This window comes from Denticeps clupeoides, chromosome 17 (genome assembly GCF_900700375.1).
Source record: "Denticeps clupeoides chromosome 17, fDenClu1.1, whole genome shotgun sequence".
NCBI lineage: Eukaryota > Metazoa > Chordata > Actinopteri > Clupeiformes > Denticipitidae > Denticeps > Denticeps clupeoides.
The window spans coordinates 11,436,587-11,458,345 of NC_041723.1; the positions used below are offsets into that span (position 1 = coordinate 11,436,587).

Here is a 21,759-nt window from a genome sequence, read left to right on the forward strand (position 1 = left end):
GTCCACATTTCCCAGTTATGACTGTGACAAGTCAGAACGTCAAACAGAATTCGACAGTCATTCCAACCACCAACATGGTATGTTGTGAAACAAGACTCACAAATTATACGGAAACTATATAGAAAAACACAACAGGCCTCATTTACCACGCGCGCATACGATCATTTCGCAATTTATCGCATTACAAGCTGTTACAGAGTATTAATGACGTCACAGTTAGTTAGTTTTATCAGGTGATGTTTGTTATAGTTATATATGAGTTTTCTTTATAGACTTATCTAATTGTGATATTATATGATATTTTATGATATTATAATTCTACAACTACTCTAAATCAATTTTCTAAGCTCACATATGATTATATCCACAGGCAACCCAACCACCTGTCCACTAGATCCAATACCTTCTGCAATGTTTCAAACTATCTCCCCTGACCTCATCCCTTTCATTTCTTATATCATAAACAGCTCAATCTCATCTGGCCATGTACCATCCGCCTTTAAAACAGCCAGGGTTCTTCCAATCCTAAAGAAACCCACTGCTGATCCTACAGACATTAACAATTACAGACCAGTTTCCCTCCTCTCATTTCTATCCAAAATCCTTGAGCGCTGTGTTTTCAACCAGCTATCACTCCATCTATCACAGAACAACCTCCTGGATCCTAACCAGTCTGGCTTCAGGACAGCTCATTCCACAGAGCAGCTACATGCAGCCAGATTGGCCAAACTGTCAGCGATTCTTATTCTCCTCGACCTATCTGCTGCATTTGACACCGTTATCCTCAAGACTCTCTTGTCAGTCCTGAAGAGGCTTGGAATTCGGGGCTCAGCATGGCAGTGGTTTGCTTCCTACCTTGATGAGCGATCTTACCAAGTGACTTGGAAAGGATCCACCTCTGCCTCATGTAGACTCTCCACTGGTGTCCCTCAAGGCTCAGTGCTAGGTCCTCTCCTTTTCTCCCTCTACACGAGATCACTTGGTGAGGTCATTTCCTCACATGGATTATCCTACCACTGCTATGCTGACGACACACAACTCCTCTTCTCCTTTCCTCCATCTGATCTACATGCTGCTTCCAAAATCTCTGCATGTCTAACCGACATCTCGTCTTGGATGGCAGCCCATCACCTCCAACTCAATCCCCCCAAAACTGAACTAATATTCATTCCAGCAGATTCTGCACCACGTCAGGATCTTGCTATTTACCTAGACAGCTCTCTCCTTCTGCAACAGCCTGCAACCTTGGCGTAACAATAGACAACCAACTCTCTTTCTCAACTCACATCAGCAATCTTTCCCGCTCATGTAGATTCCTTCTCTACAATATCAGACGAATCCGCCCTTATCTGTCAACCCAGGCCACCCAGATACTGGTTCAGTCCATAGTAATCTCACGACTGGATTACTGTAACTCCCTTCTAGCTGGTCTACCACTATGTACCATCCGACCTCTACAACTCATACAAAATGCAGCAGCACGACTGATCTTCAACCTTCCCAAATTCTCCCACACCGCCCCTCTGCTACGTTCCCTCCACTGGCTCCCAGTAGCTGCACACATCAGGTTCAAAATACTGATGCTGGCCTACAAAGTTAAACATGGAGTAGCACCATCCTACCTCACAGCCCTTATTACACCTCGCACTGCACCTCGTATACTCCGAGCCTCCAGTACTGCTTTATTCGTTGTCTGCGGGGCTGGGGGGTTCCAGACGTCGCCTGGAGGCGACTGGTGCATGGAATCGTCTGGTTCAATGCCTTTACAATTAATCAAGTTTGTCTCTGTGCAATGAAGACATTAAAATATGTCTAAGACGTTTAAGTTCGACTTTCAAGATTTTTTTTACCTCAAAAACCTGCTAAACTGCATGTTCATAACTGGAGTTCACACCTCTCACGAACACTCACGAACAGCAAGGACGAATATCAACAGTATAATTTGTTAAGATTGGCAATATGTTTTTGCATTGAAAAACAGAATAGGTCAACAGAATAGTAAAAGAAGTGAAAACAATATCATTTAGTGGACGGACAGTTTTGCACCTCATGACGTAAGCATGGCCTCGGTATGACGTCAGAAACGGCCCACGGCGACAGGGAGCGTCCGCGGCGACGCCGCGCCGCCACGAGCACCGCGACGCGACACCGCCGCCTGGCGGCCAGTCCGCGCCAGCGCCGCTTCACGACCGACCGGACGCGGGGCGTCGCCTTGACTTCGCTGGAACCAATCGCGGGTCTCACTGCGACTTTGTAAACAACGCGGTCGCACGCCGACGTGCGACTTTTACTACGAGGCGCCACGAATAAAGCGCAAGCCGGTAAGGCGTGTTTTTTTTTTTTATTTCATGTGTGTTGTGTTGTTTTTTTTGTAGTGTAGTTTTGGTGAAACCTGACGAGGTTTCTTGCTGTCAGTAGTTGGTCGTTCTCCTCCGCAGCAGACGGACGGCCGGGACGCGGACTTTTCCTGGGACAGTGTAGGGACACAAGCGATTCCGAACGTACCCGAACCCGCATCACGTCACGACGTCGTTTTTGAAAACAAGCCAGCGGCAGGAGTTGCGCAACCGCCAGTCCGTAAGGCGCGATGCTCCGAGTGTAAAAAACGTACTCAACAGCCCCTAACTTTTTACTCATGTATAGAGAAATCCACTGGGCGTGTTTTTATGTGGGGTTTGGCTCATTAGCGAGTTTGATTTCGTCTAGGTTTCTACCACCAGCCCCTCTGCTGATAAAGCTGCGTTTGCATCACTTCACGTTGCATTTGGGTGGTAATACAGTGGTAATGTGGCTGTAGTAGAGTGTTTTTTTTTTTTGGCCAATAAAGCCTTACAGGACCCATTGAAGGGTTTCCCTGTGGCGTCTCGACGTTGAGAGACCACGTACAGTAGCAGGATGTGGGCACCGTTGTCGTTGTACCCCCTCACGGGTGCATCCAGCACCCCGCCCGTGGTGGGTGAGGAAGGGGCTGCAGTTTCCTGTCAGGGGGATCAGGAGCTCCTGGCCGACTGCCGCTGTTATACAGGCTCCGTAACACACTTCTCACCTGGAGATCTTCTCCAGACCAAGAAAACCAGTAAAACGTCATGAATAAATAATATCAACACATGCTGTGTAAAATCGAGGCCCATTAGTTACTGTCATGTTGTGTTGTACCACAGTATTGTATTTGTACTGAAATTGCTTTTTATCAGTCGTGTCACAGTTGGTTACAAGTTGGTTGTTTGGAGGTTCCTAATTTTTTGGGTTTAAATGCGTCATGTCTGCCATCATCTCAGATCAGCGGTAAGATGGCGGCAGCCTGGGCGCTTTTGTTTGGTTGATGCTTTATGAACGTCGTCACCTGCTGTGGTCTGGGTTCAGTTGCTCGGAGCTCAACATTGGATCTCTGTGTGCAGCTAAGAGCAACCAGGCAAAAAGTGATGGCTCTTAAATGTAGTAAATGTAGTTATGTATGCATCATTAAAATGAAATATTACTACAGCCGTGTTGACAGTTACAGTGGAACGCCAGTATCGGGTAGTCTTCAATCGGTAAACATCTTGGCAACATACAAGGTTTTTGTTGTGGTCTACTGTTTTCTCAAACAGGAAGTGACATATTTTTGTACTTGATACAAGCAGCTGTTTGTGGTCGTGGCATTTCAGATAATCCGATAACTGCAAGGGTTGCAGCCTGACGTCAGAGTTTCCTGCAACCACCTCAGATGGAAATGAAGCTGTATCAGAGCGGAATTGGTCGTACGTAAACAGCAGGTTCATTAAGCCAAGGAAGAAACGACAAACTGTATTTAAAAAACTGTATTTATTAAAGTTAGATATATACACACACACACACACACACAGACACACACACATATCCCATATATACACCCATATATATACACCATACATACACACACACACACACACACATCCCATATATACACCCATATATACACACACACACATCCCATATATATGTGTGTATATATATGTGTGTGTGTGTGTGTGTGTGTGTGTGTGTGTGTGTGTGTGTGTGTGTGTATATATATATATATATATATATATATATATATATATATATATTATAGGGAGAAGACAATAAAATGACATATATTTATAAACATTAATAAATAATAAAAAATGATCTCTTTCTACATGGCTCGACCAACTTTTTTTTGCTACCATGGACTGTCAAGCAGATGTCCACGTTAGCATCTGTAATTTAGTAAAAGTCTGTGTTGTGTTAAACGGGGCAATGCCTCTGCTCATTTAGCGCCTGGCCACATGAACACTTGTTTGTCTTTTTTTTTCGCTGCTTTTCCTCATTCTGTTTCTGGTTTAGTTCTTTTGTTCAGTTCTTAACTATACAGATCTGCACATGGAAAGTTGCAAAATCAAACTCACAAAATAAATCAGTCTTTTTTTTTTTATTCCACACAAGGATATTTATCCTTATTTCTATTATGTATAAATTCTAATGTGTATAAATACTAGTATTTGCCAAATGTGTTGTTGTCAGTGTATCTTGCCGTTAGTTGAAATTATCTGTTTTAAAAGTTTTAATTGCAGCCTCTGGAAATGGACATGTCTTCCACAAGAGAAAAGTAATGCATTTATGGGATTCAATATGCATTAAAAACCACAATAATTAATTACATTTAATTACCATTACTTACTTTATTTTTTAAGTTTCCTGTGGTATTCATGTTGCAGATTTATTGCAATTTTATAATTGCAAGTTATTCTCATTATTCCATTCAGTCTAAATTGTCTTTGTCTATTAGTGTAGTTGATATTTGCCTTGTCAGAGGACGTTAGTGTACTAGCGGGAAGTTACCCCGTTAGGTGAAGTTACCTTGTCTTTGTTCTTTCTGAGGTAGCCAGGGGGCAGCAGATGCTGGATTTCTGGAGGTGGCATGGCATGCTTTATTTGTCTTCAATTCAATTCTTTTGGATGGGATGCAGTGTATAGATGCGTCTAAGATGTGTAACTGCATCTGCAGAGGAGCTTCTCTAAGGAATTTGAAATGTAAGACATGCAGTGCTAATATGTCTGTGATCCACACGCTTGATTGTTGTTAATGTTACTTTCCGGTTAACCTGTAGGAGGCAGTAATTTGACATTCCGATCAAAAATGAAGCGCACACAAGTACCTTAAAATCCTCTTTCAAATATTGAACAGGTCATCCCAAAAACCGCCCTGACCTGTCGAGACACGGACTCCACAAGACCTCTTTGGTGGCTTGTTTTTCCAGTACATTCCACAGATTCCTGATCGGATTGAGATCTGGGGAGTCAACACTTTAACTCTTTGTCATGCTCCTCAAACCCCCCCTGATTTTTTTCAGATGTGGCAGGGCACATTATTCTAGTGAAATAGACCTCTGTCATCAAGCATCAACTAACAGTTTGTCATGAAAGGGTGAATGTTATCTGATGGTACAATGGACCCATAATCGAAAGTTTGTGGGTTCAAATCCCGAACCACTGAGGTGCCACTGAGCAAAGCACCGTCCCCACACACTTCTCCCCGGGCGCCTGTCATGGCTGCCCACTGCTCACCAAGGGTGATGGTTTAAAAGCAGAGGACACGTTTTGTTGTGTCACTATGTGCATTGCTTGCTGTGCAATCATAATGACAATCACTTCACTTTCACTTTTCTTATAATGCATCCTTTTGCACACACACACACACATACATACACACAGTCTGCAGGATATAACAGAAAGTGATTAATCAGAACAGCAATATTTTTCATAGTCAGCATTAAGATTTTCAACTACTTTTGCAATAAACACTATATTTTAAAAATATACCCTACATGGGTGTCTGGCACTGTCCTAATACTGTTAACTAAAAAAACATATTCAATCATTCTAGACAATATCACAAAGAACAAATTTAGGGTCCTTTACCTAAATAGATTACTATAAATGACAGTTAGAAACAAATTAGAAACGTTTTTGACATCTTGCCTTGTTAGCTGTTAGCATTAGGCGCTAATCTCTGCAGACATCTAATTATAGCCAAAATGAGCATTTACTGACAGGATAAACCCATTCTCGATCAACGCACAGCTGTCAATATACACTAGGTCGTAATTGTACTAGTTATACATGGTTACGCCCGGCAGGGGGCACTGTCAGTGACAAAAAAGTGCAAATTTTTGCCCACTAAGTGGCAGCAAAGTTCCACCATTTTAGGTGTGACATTATTGGGCTTTACTATTGTCTTGGTTTTTCTTTTGTATAAAGTTGCAGAAAAGTTTTTCATGTTGCTAACATCAGTGATTACCATTGCAAAAGCATCACATATTTGTTTGTGCTGCCTTCCAGATCCTTGAAGTCAAGTTAAAATGGCTTGTTCAGATGTCACAGTTCTAGCTCTTTGAAGTATGGTAATCTGAAGTTCCTTTGACCTCTAAGGTGAAGTTTACCTTGTAAGAAAACTAATATGCTGCGCCTTGTGTGCTGGATGAATATGGATTACCTGGGAATGTGGGCAGGTCGGATCTCCACAAGGGAGCGTATGGCAAAGACTTTCCAGATCAGTATAAGATCTTTAAGTAAACGTATCCTTTTCCCCCCAAGAGAAATATTTTTACCTCATGAATAGTCTTGATGGTCCATTTATTAACTAGGATTCATGACTCACATCAGTCCAGTGTAGTATATGAGGAGGACCATGGCGCGTACCTCAGCTTTAAAGCATGGTGATGTACACATTAGGAACAAAAATCAAAAAATCAAAATAAAAATCGCACGTTCCAAACTGCAGCATGGCTGAGGGCTTGAAATTAGTCCACAATGTCTACATAAACAGAGTTCGGAGCCGGCGGGAGCTAGTCTGCGCTGAAGCGGCTCATTGAAAGGGCTCCTCCACCAGCCTGGATAAACAGTGCAGAGAAGTTGGATTGTTCCTTCCCCGTAATCCCACACAGTGGCCCTCTGTCTGTGTGTGTGGCAGAGGATGGATGTGTGAGAGTGCACAGCATTAACCCTCTCAGAAGGACCCCTTACCTTCCTGCACTGAGGGGGATCACTACCCTTCCTGTGGGTAATTGGCCATCCTTTTTTGTCTTGACAGGGAAAGATGAATAGCTTAATTATGGAAGGCATTTTGTTGTAACCTTGGTTAATTAGAACAAATAAATCGACCAGATTGTGGAAAGGTCACGGGCGAGGGTGACTGTCACACAGAACCTTGAAAAAATTCACTGTTAAAAAAAAGGAGGAGATTTGACATAGATTTGACATAGATTGTTTATCATAATGAGTTTTCATTACATTACACACTTGGTCTTGTGTGTATGTGTGTGTGTGTGTGTGTGTGTGCAAGGTTATTGCAAGGTGAGTGCAGTCACGCTGTTAAAGGGTTGTGTGGGAACCGTAGGGCAGGCTGGGAAGTTTAGGACAGTGATGGATTCCTGACCCAGTAGGTCTCCCTCTCCCACGCCACCCCCCACTTCCCAAAACCCCACTGCCCAACTCCGGACATAGGCAGCACTCCTCAGTGCACTTTTACTCTGCCTCTCCCAAACAAACTGTTAATCACTGCTGGTCATGGTGGCCGAAAAAGCACATTTAACTGGGCTGGATGGGGAGAGTGTAATAAAAGGTAACCATTGTGCTCCAGAAGTTGCTTTTTCCTTTCCTGGGAATTTGATAGATGGCCATGAAACCAAATGAGGTATCAAAAGTACTCCCTGTCTGATCTTAACTTTTAGTGTTAAGGTGAGCTCACACAATGCACGCTTGTTAAAATCAGTGAAACGTCTTTATTTGCTTAGCCTGTAGATTTTTTTTTTGTGATAATATTTAACTCTTTAGTGTATTTTGTATAATAATATTTATTTGTTATCTATAACATGCGTATTATTTGTTTGTGGTATTTATTTGTCTATTCATGTATTGTGTCTGGTTTCACTCCGTGCCATGATGCAATGTTTTAAAAAAGTTTTTTTTACATATGTGAAGGTAGTGGTGTACACTATGTGTTATTTCAAAATATGTTATTTCAACCAACCTGACAAGACTGTCTTGTACCTGTCTCACTTAAAATATTGTATTTGGCGCCATCTACTGGCATTCCCTTTTTGTCTGAACCCCATTTTTCTTATACCTGGCCCGTTACAGTATTTGATCGTCAATTGCTCAGCATGAAACTCTGCTGCCCTCTAGCACCATGAGCCACCAGTAAACAAATGAGCCAGCAGTGTGACGTCACCGGTTCTCAGATGACTGCGTCACTGTCCCCCTGTCCACGGGCAGGCAGTGTGGCCACGCGCCCTCTGCGTTTTGAGCCAGGGCGCTGGAGTCTGAAAGTGAGGGCTGGGAGTTATACTGAAGTACAGTAGAGCTGAAGCCAGCAGGTACTGTATCCCTATAGGTCTAGAATTCCCCCTCGAGCACCCAGCACTCACGAACAACCACAGCCTTTGTTGGCCGCCCAGAGGATCTCACACACAGTTAATATAGACTTTTCCCACTGCCTCTGCCAAGAGTCTGAAGTCATTTAATGAAGTGGCGCTGAGTTTGGAAGGAGCCAGTGTGCTCTCGCTGACAGAATGGAAAATGTCTGCGCTATGCAGTGGGCCCTGATACCCAGGCACCTCCACAGCACAAGACTTACATTGAGCCCGCGGAGCTCTAGAGTCACAAATACCCCCTCCCACCGCTGCCCCGCCCTTCCCAATCGTGTGGCCAGCAGGCGCCCGGCGCGATACACATGCACAGTCACACGCGCTGTCAGCTGCCAGGGTGGCCCTGCTGCCACCTGCCGCTCAGGAATGTTGGGTGACTGTGACAGGCACTGCCATCCCTGACGGTACCACCACAGGGAGGCCTGTCTAATGTGAGGGAATTATGCAGCGGCTGTAGCCTGGGCAAGAAGTGCTTTTTTTTTTTTTTTTTTTTGGGTGTGGGACGATGGCTGCTGTAAAACACGTTTTGGAATGATCACAAGGCACAGGACTTCACCGCTGCTGCGCCTCTCTTTGTGTAAAAGTTTGTCTATTGTCTTGTTTTTTCATGGTTGTCAGTTTCATTTAAAGTTCCCACTCAGTTTTACTCTTTGGTCTTTTCATATGTTTGCCCATTCAGCAGAGAGTGTGTGTGTGTTTCTCTTTTTGTGCCGCAGTCTCTACTGTCAAATACTTTTTTCCTGTTTTTGCCCGCGTACAGTACACTGCTTCTTCTCATTGAGTTAGCATCAGCAGGCAGGTTCATTGTGTCCAGTTGTCACTGAACAAGATTGTTTCACAGCCACCGTATGCCCACTTGTAAATCCGAACACAATGCGGATTTGTCTCTCCTCCTTTCCTCAGCCGGGGCGTGGGGACAGGCGCAGTGCATCTGAAAGTCCACCACAGGGCTGTCCCTCGCTGGTGCTGCCTGTCTGTCCCTAATGAAGTGTGCGGATGATACGGAGTAACCAAGCGGCTGTTGGCCCCACCTTGAATTTATTGTTTGAATGAGCAAATGCCACCTGCTGTCTAGATCCATGCAGTTTGCATCTATTCTAAACCAAACAAGTACTAAATTATTGCAAGAAATTCAAAGTGTGCTTCACTCTGTGTTCTGATCATGTACTTAAATAGTTCTCTAGTTAACTTATTCCATTCATATTTTACTATTAAGTACATTAACCAGCAAGCATGATAGTATACATAAAGTTGTACATGAAACAGGTCCATGTTTTTGGGGTTGAAGCAATCGATCTAAAACATTTTTTTTTTGTGTTTTTATCAAAGTCGATCATTTCTTTAACAAAGCGTTTGCACTACCACTTTACCAATTTATTTATTTTTGGTTTATTTAGTTTTGTGCCCTGACAAATAGAAATCTTGGTTTGTTTAATTTTGTGATCATATTCTACTATGAAAGGCAATCATGTTAGGTAATGCTTTCACTTTGATAATAAACTCCTTTAACATGCTTCATGTTCTCACCTTCACCTTTATATATATATATATATATAAAATGGATTTATTTCCATTTTCATGCCTTTATTAGACTTTTTTTATTATATATATATATATATGGGAATAAATTCACTCAGTCAAAGAGTGACAACATTGTGGTTTTTCTTCTGTGTGAATAACTGTGGTTATTCTTCACTTACATCCTCTCTGCAGACAGATGTCCTTCATAGTGATGTCCCATCCACATAATTCCGCTAATGACTGCTTACATATTCCTGATTCTGTGGTATCCCGGCATCACCGTGGAGACTAGAGACAACTGCTTTCTGTGGTGTGATGCCTGCAGGTTTGTGTGGAATGATGGATGATGCAGAGAGATGGACAAGTCCTATAAAGGAAAAGCATATGTGTCTTGTTGGGCCCTGCACAGAGAAGGTGATTGATTATTTTTTTAAAAGGAACGCTTTCATGTTGAGGAACGCCGGAACGCGATATAAGCGTTTTTCCACAACCATGGCTGAGGGAGAATAGAAGGAACATTTGATGCTCTAGCATGATTGGGTTTAGATGAACAGATTGTAGTGGTCAGGCTGTCATCTTTCCATGTGTGTTCCTAGAGTTTGATCTTGAGCCATTGCTGCCAGTTGCTGAATGAAGTTATAACATTTGATCAAGACTTGGGCTAGATACGATGTGTTCTGTGAGTGCTGAGGAGACCTGTTGTTCAGGTGTGTCCAGGATATGCATTTGAATTAAAGTAGAGATACCCAAGATAAAACATTACACTATTTAAAGTATGTTCTTAATAAAAAGTAAAATTTCAGTGGATTCTTATGGCTTATGGATTCTTATAGAAATGGACCTGTAATCAGAAGGTTGTTGAAGGGTTCGAATCCCAAGCAGCCAAGGTGCATGTGAGGTGCCGCTGAGCAGAGCACCGTCCCCATACACAGATGCCTGGGCGCCTTTCATGGCTGCCCACTGCTCAGAGACCACATTTCACTGTGTGCACTGGTTGCTGTGCTGTGGTGTGTCACATGTGACAACTAATCGTTTTCACCTCACTATCTTGTTATCACATTTTCACATTTTAGGTGAAGAGACTATTTTAATTCCTCTAAATTTTGTATTATTATTGAAGATAAAAACACAGAAGGCAAAAAACTATTTTCTGTATGACCAAGATGTGTTAAGCATAATGAAAAGAATTCTATTAAACCAAGACTCACAAGTTTTCATTGACTATATAGCATTTGTATGGCTCTGTGTGTGCACATAAAGGGCAAATCAGAGTTACTATAATAGGAATAAATTCAGAAGAAACCCATGGGCCAGTCACAACTGCGTGTGTGTACATGTTTCTATATTTAATTATCTATTTCACATTATCTAGTCTTCTCTGCTTTGATCTGTTATCGACAGATTTAGCATTATGTAGTGAAGTTAAAATAAAAAGTCGACATTTAGAAATTCTGGAGTGACTGCTTTGTGTAAACGAGAGTCTCCATTAGAAGGCGGCAGGCTTTTTTGTAAAAAAAACCATCTACATAAAACAGCAGCCGCTGAGAGCGTTCACTTCCTTGAAGTACAGAGTTAACAGACGCAGGTCTGAAATGTTTCCGGATCTGCATGTGGTGCTTTACAGTATGTTTGAATATGTTTACTCTCTCAGGCCACTCCGCCCGACGAATACACACTTTATGTACTGCAGCCGCGCGTGTGTGTGTGTGTGTGTGTGTGTGTGTGTGGGTAGACTGGACTGGAGTGGTGGGGTCACTGTTATGGTGTGGAGTACATTTAAGTGTGTGCAGAGTGTGCCAGTTCACCAGTTTGGTGGTCTTCTTCTGAAGGTTGTTAATTAGTGCAGAATGCAGACTACAGTTCCACTGCCAGCGCTGATGAAAAGAGAGAGGCAGAGCGAGAGAAGGGAGGAGAGAGAGGGGGGGGGGGCTTGGGAGTGAGAAGGAGAGCGGGCGGCGAGCGAGTGAGCAAGCGGAGCCACTGCCAAGAGTGAGGAATTTGTGATGGGTTCAGAGTGGTTCCAAATGGCGGAGTGGAGCCTGGAGACGGGGAGCGTTAATGCCTCCTGACCCGTGCGCTTTCAGCGGGGCCTTCTGGCCACACAGAGCATGCAGAGGGTACCACCGCTCTGTTTACACTACGGGAGGGGAGACGGGGAGGCCCGCATTCTGACTCCAGCATTGAACACGCATCCATCTCAGCCTCCTAAACTTGGATTTTTCTGAAGCGTCTGTCTTTCAGATGGAAATTCATGTTAATGCTTAATCTCCTTATGTCCTTTGTGCCACAGGGACACTCTCATTTACATGCGTTGTCTGTAAGAACACATGTATGATGGAGGGAATTAAATGTGCATTTTTGATTGCCATTTGCGGATTAATTTCTAGAGGTAATGGTACCCCTAGATACCTGACGGGGGAGGAGAAATGATCCCCTGTCATGGTCTAAACTGCTTTAAGGCCCATGTGATCAATTTCAACGTGATCAGTGCCACCACAGTGGTGAGACCATGTGACTGTATATTACAGTACACTGGACCGCACACCATCACTCTCACTCCAGCTCCCAAATCCATTACGCCGCCGGGGCCTGCTGCACTCTATAAAGTAATTCAGGCAACGTGAATACACAGAGACGCACAAAAAAGAGGTCTGAGAAACATCAAAAGTCTGCCACATGTGTGAGACGGAGCATGATGTCGCAAATCAGGGAGCCTGGCCTTATTTAGCGTGCTGGGGTCTTGTGTGTGTGTGTGTGTGAGACACCCAGACTAGTCAATGCATTTCCATGATTTAACAGTTAAAGCTGATAGCTGGCCTGTCCCAGAGCACCGTGCCCTGCGTTAAACGCTTTGCCTCCGTCGTGCTGTTCCAGCTGCGGTTGGAGTGGAGGTGTTTGGAGTGGCTGTTTTAACTGCTGTCTGTGTTTGGGGCACCATGACTCTTGTGGCTGTTCTGTTGCTTTCTCTAATCCTTGCAATATTAATGACTTCTGGCTAGGACACAAAAGTGTCAGCTTATGCTTAAAAACCATATAAGCTTTTGTGGAGGGCCTCCACACATGCACACACGTCCTTTGGCTTACAAAGCAGCGACTGCACAAAGTGAAAAGATGTCTGGATTGGGAAAGATGGAAGTGGTCCTTACTGCCAACTCTTATAAAACTACCTTGAACACCCTGGAGTGTTCTACCCTACCAACGTCCGGTAAAAAGTACAAATAATGGAAAAGAACGTTATATAATTCCAGTTGCAGCCTCCCTAATGCCGTCACTTGGGGCTTTTGTCAGACAGGAGAGTGTTGGAGTCGTTGGGCAGAGGGTTATTCTTAATTCCGAATAACAAATCCAATAAATTGTTTGTATGTGAATTATTGATTGATCTTAAAATTAGACTAATTATTTAAATAAATGTGCTTTGTGATTTATTCAGTTGTCCTGTTTTTTAAGACAAGCTAATCCTGTATTAGTCCCAAAAGTGGGAAATTTGCAAGTTGGTAGTCTGTAATGCTACAGGCCATGTTACCTTTTTACCAAGTTTCTTTGCTCACCTGACAACTTGTTCACACATATTCACTAGAGGTGTGAACCTTCACTGGTCTCACAATTCGATTATGATTATCAGTGCCTCGATATCGATGCATTACGATGCAGCACATACATTTTCTACATGGTCACATGTTTTCAAATACAAGGATTAAGATCTCCTACACCTGTGTGGACTCTTTGAATGTGAAGTGATTGTCCTTGTGAAACACTGCAGCGCAGCAGATGGTGCACACAACGAAATGTGTCCTGATACTACAGCCAGATAAGCAATCACAATCAAGGTAAATCCATTCCTTTTTACCAAATTATTTATTTTCTGGCTGGTGATATTTGGAAAGGGGTACACCGATAATTTAACAGAAGTAGCTAATTAGAAACATCTCAAATGATCATTCCAGTAACAGGAACACATCATGACAAATGAATTCTGAAAATTGTGGGCTTGCACTGCTTAAGATACTCTCAAATGCTTTTTCAATTTTCACATACATGAAACAATCATGAACCAATTTTCAAGTTTACAAACATGACATTAAGTTATTTGCAGCAGTTTACAATTTACTGCACATTCAAGCACAGAAGACAGAAAAATTGTTCCCTTGAGGGCAAACATATAAATAATGAGCACAAATCACATTGTGCCAAAGGATTGTAAATTCTCTATAAAAACACAACTGGTTCCCCATCTGTATAACACTACATAGATTTTTTTTTTTAGTATTTAGGTGCATTTTAGGTACTCAAAATGAGGTAGTTTTTAAAATATTGGTTTGCCTTCAGTATTCCTATCCTCTGGAAGATTAACAAAACTATGCACGAATCCGCTGGTCTTTCGACTGACCTGCAAGTTTGTTTCCAGAAGTTCCAGCCTGCAGCCCACACTAAGCCCACTCAGGAGCGCTTGGATATAGAGACAGTACATCTTCATTTTATGTTTCTGACAGAATCACCAGTGCCATCTTTTGCCATAATCGGCCATGGCTTGGACATGGCTTGGAGATGTCTACAGCAGAGTTTGTGACATCTACGGATACCTCAGTGTATAAGGGAAATGGAGAAGGGAAACAGAGGAGGACGGGAAGAGATAGGTTGTTGAACTACACTTGCACGTGTGTCATGGATCCATCAGGGACAAAAGGAGGCAACCACTTGATTCACGAACAGGGATTTTTTAAATATCAACACACATCTACAGACAGAGCATCATAAAAGACAATGACTGGATGCAGACTAGACACAATGAGGATACTTTTATGCATACGATGACAGGTGTACACAATCAGGACATTACGAACACGTGCAATGACATTTACATTTACATTTACAGCATTTGGCAGACGCCCTTATCCAGAGCGACTTACAACGTGCTTACAACGTGCAATGAACATTAAACTCCAGCCGCGAATGCAGATGTAGTCGTTGGGGTTGAAAACAGGACCACGTCCACCACTCCTGTCATATTCCTGAAAACCCCATTCAGCCAGACTGCTCCTCCACACTTTGGGCACCACCAGGAACATGAAAACAAACAGGCGATTCAGAAAATTAAGCTGGCGACAAAAACAGTAAGTCAAAACATGAAGCTGGTTTGGGGCTTTAAATGTCAGCCTGACTTTTTGGGGTGCCATGTTCCAGGCCAGAGTTTCATTGTGTATTCATTGTGTGCATTCCTGATGCCTTGATTGTGTACACATGTCATCATCTGTATAAATGTATCTTCATTGTGTCTCATGCACATTCGGTCATTGTCTTTTTACGATGCTCTGTGTGTAGATGTCTATGTGCCCTGTAGTTGTTGTGAATTGTGAATTGAGGATTATGTACTGCCCTAATGGATCCATGACAGAATGACCGGATCAACTCAAGTCCCAGTATCAACACGTACAATGAACATCAAACTCCAGCCCACCCTGAAAAGTTGTGTGACGTATTGACAGGAATGGTTTAATGAGACTCCTCCCATTTAAAACTTTGTTTTAAAGACATCATTAAAGTTTTATCTTCTGGGTTTCAGAAGTAAGTACACAGAATGAAAAGGTCTGTTTGGGTAGTGAAAACAAACTTTTTCTTCAAAAACACTCCACAATTCTCTTCTGTATTGACACAAGCCTATTCTTTTAACACCAGCCCTGTATTCCCATTTGTTCTACTCTTTTCCAGTGTTTTTCCTCTGCTTGTCTTTTTTCCCCTTGTGGTAAACAATAACCAGATGTCATTCTGTGGGATCCATTTGACAGGGAATGGCTGGCGTGTGCCATAGGTTAATCATGGAGGCCACCACCTGGCAAAATGCACGCTCATGTTCCAGTGCACAAAGCTGAAATGAGCCTAGGGCTTTAAGCCACCGCAAACCTATCCTGAGGCATCATAGCTGTCATTTCTGTTCAAATTGTGCCCCAGGCACTGCTGAGGGACATTGTATTGCTTTCTACCTCTTCCCTAATGACACGTCTACTTGCCTTTGTATTTAAGAGGATAATTAAATAGCATTTTTATAGTCAGGCTGGAACATCAGGGAAGCCCGTTAAAAGATAATGTGTAACAGACACCGAGGTCAGAGTAGCTTTTTAAAGTTAGTCCTGTCTTTCCCTGAAATGGTTCACTTTGCAAGCATGCATTATTCCATTGTTTAAATCAAGTAGGGGAATAATAATTGGCCTAGACAACTATACATTGTAACCGACATTATATGAGCATTATCTTAAAGGAACAGCATCATAAGCAATGATGATTTGTAATGATAATGATTGCCCATTGGAAATCATGGATGTCATGGCCGCAACCGTAGTCTCTGTTGCTGACGCAGCTACAAGGTTAGTGCCTGCTACTTTGGCATCTTTAGCAGCAACTCCTTTGTTGCTGACTAGTATTTATCTGGAACACGTTTTTGCAGTCTACTTTACATAAGAAGGGATGTTCATCAATCACTCAGTGTGACATCACCAATGGAACCCAATCACTACTTTACATACTACTGGAAACATGACTCAGCAGCAAAGAACTGTGTGAAATTGTCAGGAGTTCGCACTTTACCTCTACTCTGTAAAATTCACGAGAGCTAAAATTGCACAGCATATTAGAAACTGGAAACAGCAGTACCTTTTGTGTTCTCAATTTGATTTTATGAAACAACCTGTGGCTTGACTGATCCAAGACAAGGGTGGACATTTCAGACCTCATTTATTGTTGAGGTACTGATGAGATTTGACATTTTTCCACATCTTTTCTCAAAATCACTAGGAAGTCTCATTTGCTCCACATCTAAACCAAACCAGTTGTTACATCAAAGGTGTCCCTTATGATTAAGATGTAGTAGGATGTGTGTGACAGGGTGATTGAATCACTCCAATGACTCTCATGAAGATGCGGTGGGTTATTCAGACTATGCGACTCAATTTGTCTGAAACATCTCAAATGTGTGGAGGTTTATGTTTCATCTTTCTTGCAAAGTCAAAGGGAATAAAACATGACAAAAATGATTACAGAGATGGGCTCCATTAGCAGGCACCCTGTTCCACTGATGTTTGATCTGATTCTTTGTATTCTGATTCTCCCAAAAATTGGTTTAAACCTGTGTGTCGTAATAATCCTAGGAAGGTTTTGAATACCTTCAAAAAGATTCTACATTGATAATTCCAATAATAGGCTATTCTTTTTTTGCCGGTAGTTGGTGGTGTTGCCTCTCACCAGTAAACCTACACTCATTTCTCCCTGCATGTATTTTGTACATAATTCCCAAATTCATGTGAATCCCATCAGGCTCAGAAGATGGATGGATGTTCTCATTATCACTATTCTCATCTCATAGTGAGCCTGTCTGCATCCTCAGGAGATGTTGTTCAATAAAAGATGGAAGCTGTTCTTCTAACAACAATTTAAGATTTAAAGAATATCCCATTAACTTAATTCACTAAGACATACAATCAGGTCCATAAATATTGGTGTCTCCAACTTTTTAAGAGACCATAAGTAATGGGACAATTGGCTGCTCAGCTGTTCCATGACCATGTGGGTCATTGTGGGTCATTATCCCATTTTCACCTTACAAGGAAGGTACAGGGAAGACACTTATCTAGACTATTCTTTGTCTTCTAGCTTTCTTTTAAATGATTGTATTCACAGTTGGGGTCCTAGTGAACCAGAACTAATTACTTCACTGATGATAACCTGAAAGCATGTTGTAAGTAGCACATTGCCATAAATGTAAATGTACAAGGAACAGATAAAAGATCTGGAACTCATTTCAAGTGTGGAATCTGTTGCTGTCAACTCTCAATATGAGATCCAAAGAGCTGTTATTATAAGTGAAGAAAGCCATCATTAGGCTGAAAAATACAAACAAACCCATCAAAGAAATAGCAAAAACATTAGGTGTGTCCAAATCAACTGTTTGGAACATTCTTAAGAAGAAAGGTGAGCTCAACAACACCAAAAGACCATGGAAGATCATGGAAAACAACTGTGGTAGATTCACAGGGTTCACCACAAGATGTAAACCACTTCTGAGCCTCAAAAACAGGAAGGCTAGATTAACATATAATGCCAAACAACATCTAAAAAACCTTTACAGTTCTGAAAGAACATCCTATGGACAGATGATACAATGATCAAATTTGTACCAGAGTGATGGGAAGAGAAGATTTTAGAGCAGGAAAGGAACTGCTCGTGATCCAAAACATACCACCTCATCAGTGAAGCATGGAGGTAGTGTCATGGCGTGAGCATGTATGCCTGCCAATGGACTGGTTCCCTTTTTTATTGATGATGTGACTGATGGATGAATACTGCTAAAGCAACCAAAGAGTTTTTTTAAGTAAAAAAACTGCAATGTTAGCCAATGGCCAAGTCAATCACCTGATGTGACTCAGATTGAGCATGCATTTTACAAACAGGAACTGAGGACAGTTGCATTAGAGACCTGGCAGAGCAGAACAGGGATGTAAACCAGCAGCTGCTTATGTCTATGCATTCCAGACTGCAGGCTGTGATTGACTGGAAAGAATTTGCAACCAAGTATTGAAAAGTAAAAGTGTGTAAATAACCTCAAATTAATGCTGAAAGTCCACACTTAAAGCACATCTTGTTCGTTTAATTTCAAATCCATTGTGGTGGTGTATATGGCCAAAAAGATTTGAATTGTGTCAATGTCCCAATATTTCTGGACCTGACTGTATGTGTTCAATGGAAACTCTGAACTCTGAACAGCTGCACTCATTGCTTTATTGGAAGCGGAAAACTGTCATGAGTGAATGGAGAGACTGCTGCTACATGGCTAGTATGGAACCTAATGTAAGCGTAGAGTGAGGGCTTCATATTGATGTAGGAGTTCTTACCTGAGTCATCCTCTTGACCTTTTCACACTGCAGTGCAGGATTGAGTGGAGTGTTACGTGTTAGCATGAGTGCACAAGTCAAGTGTGTGACGTGCATTTGTAAAGCTGGTGAATGGTCAGAAGACTCTTGGATGGCCGGTGCAGGTCCATGCTTCAGTCTATGAAGGAGAAGATGCAGAGATACTCTAAACATTTGGACTTGTTGGCTTTAAACAGATGGATATGTGTATTGAGCTGCAGCCAGGCAGCTGCTGAGACACGTCAGGAGTACTCCTCTTCAAGCATCTGTGCCTCGTGGGCCAAAGGGAGAACTCAACCGATCGACCTTCACATCTTTCTTAGTGCATAGCTTGCATGCTTCAGTGCTCCACCCTACAGCTTGTTTTTTGATGATTTAGCTGTGTCTCTTGGGTTCTAAAATTTGTAGCGACATCATGGGGATTTCACCTTATTCAGATTCACGTCCCCATCCACTGGCCATTTTGTGCTCTCCACCATCATTCAAATCATCCATCCTTCCATTAACTAAGAATTTTCAACAATTTGGTGTAAAACTTTACTATCTTTAGTTTCTGCAAGTTATGGCAATGCCTTGCAGTGTGTCAAATTGGTCAGGAGGAATACATCATTGCAAAAAAAAGAACAAAACATGTCGGATCAGACAAAATGGCAGACCATCTTCAAAAGTATGTGAAGCTCCTTCCTGCAACTTCCTGTATATGACTGCTAAGAGGAAGCAAATGTGTCCTCCTGCTGGCATCTAATTGATATAGCATTTAATTTTAGGGCATTGTAAAAACTATCCGGTATTACAGCTGCTTTTTGGAGAACACACACCGTGGCCATTCTTGTGCTAATGGAGACACCATTGCAATCAGTGTGAGAGCAGCCCACTCATTTTCACATGCCGCCTGGTGCAGCCTTTCACAGTGTCTGAAAACATTCCCCCTGTGCATGATACAGCTTTGACAAACAGACGCCCAGATAATATTTTAAAGAAGTGAGGGAAAACTTTTGCATAGTTAGAACACCATTCAGCTAAGATCACATTTTATGACCTCTCCTAATCTGCGCTGGTTGCCTTTCTTCACCGGCCAAAGAATGAGCTTTATGGTGGTCTGGAAGCACACAGGCTGGGTGGGTGCACCAGAAAGCAGTTGTTAGGAAGGCCTGTAAAACCATCTCTCTTAAAGAGGAGGCTTTATTTTGGAGCTTAGTGTGTGAGCAAACTGAGCAGTCAAACAGCTTACGCCCAGTGTCAGAATGCAATGGCTGCATTCATCATGTGTGTCTGATTAATGGCAGTGACGACACACAAGAAAGTGTTAAAAACACACAAACACCAGTAAAGTTGGAATGATAGGATTATGTATAATTTTTTTTCGTAACAATGCCCCATTTAAATGAGCAACAGCTCTTCTTCTCGTGGGACTCTGGCTCATTTGGTTACATTTACGGTTTAGACTGAATGTGCGCCCCGACTTTGCTCTTTGAATTAAGTCGTATGTTCCACTGCAACCAGTAATTTTGTGTCTAGGGAAGCATATGTAGCCGCTTAATGCCCTGAATTGCCTATATTGTGCCAGTTTCCCGAAAGTCACGGGGAGCAATCATTTCATCTATGTATGTGGTTTTAATATTGTACAAGAGGCAACTGTTGTATGTTTCGCTGTGCATGCATATAACCTACTTTGACCTTCATTTTTCTGACTGCTGCTGAATCACCAGGCTATTTCAAGATACCACCGTGAGAAAGAAGAGTGGAACGTTAAAGGGGAACTGTTGAGAAATGTGACTGGATCTGAATTTGATTATGCTTTATAGACCACCTAATCTGAGCTTCTGATCTGCTCTAAACTAAAATTCTCCGCAATCCCCATACGTATTGATTCTGGTTGAAAGCTGCAAATGTTTATGCTCTGAAATCTCCATGGGCTGAGCCGGAGCAGAGTGAAATGGGGCTTCCTGCTACACAATCCATACTTTTCATAAATTGTAACTTCATTTTTTATTTCCGGCCCTGCATGCTTGGCTTTTCTGCTGGGATATTGAACAACCCTCAGACCATCATCCAGAAATCCTGAAGCCTATATGTGGTGCTGTAAGCGCAGCCTAGCTCTGCTCCTAGAAGTCTGTTCCCAACATTTCCTTTTGGCCAGATGTTGCTGTCTTGCATCTCCTATATGGGTTACCCAGCTGTTATAGAGGGCCTTCAAATTCCCCTGCTCAAGAGAACTTTGTAGTCCTGACACCTTGGGATGCATGCATGACTTAAGACCCTTGGTCGAAACCTGGTACTGTACATAACACAAGAATCTGTCTGTGGGAAGTGTCCGTTTCCTGGTATCAGTGTCCATGGCATGTTTTTTTCACTGGTGCATTGCATTCTGAGCATTGTGAACTGTAAAGCTGTCAGCTGTTGGAACATTTGGATGTAATGTGGCGTACAGTGCTGCACTGTATCCCAAAGTCTTTCCCTGCTTCTGCCAGTTTTCAGTAGAAGCTGAACTGACTGTGCCGCAATCTCATACAGAAAGACTGGGGGATTTATTGATGTTGTTTCCATGTAATGTTAGGATTACCGGTCATTACTGATGTTATAGGAATTCTTTTTATAACCTTCGCAGTAGTGCTTTCAAAACTTTATTTCATAGCCTAAAATATAATATGTTTGTACAGTCAAGTTCAAGTAAACTTTATTGTCATCTCTTCTATATATTGTACAGATATACAGAGAGACAAGAAGACGTGGCTCCAGTCTTAGTGTTATATGCCTTGCCTTGTGGAATAAGATCAGATCACTTTGTTAGAAATTAACACATTAACGCCTCTTCAGAATTAGATTTTTGCATATGCCATAGGAGGCTGGGGTGAAAACAGAAGGTCAGACATTTCTTTAAGAGCAATGAGAACTGGACTCCTCCCATTACCTGTGAGTTTTATGTGAGTTCC

General features: G+C 42.3%; 1 protein-coding gene across 1 annotated transcript in view; it reads left to right on the top strand.

Moving 5' to 3' along the window:
- The first annotated feature begins 2,210 nt into the window (after positions 1 to 2,210).
- The window catches only part of ccnd2a (cyclin D2, a), a 137,545-nt gene continuing 117,996 nt past the window's right edge, over positions 2,211 to 21,759 (top strand). The window contains exon 1 of the mRNA XM_028957808.1: positions 2,211 to 2,321. The gene's annotated coding sequence lies outside the window, so the exon portion shown is untranslated. The remainder of the gene's footprint in view (positions 2,322 to 21,759) is intronic.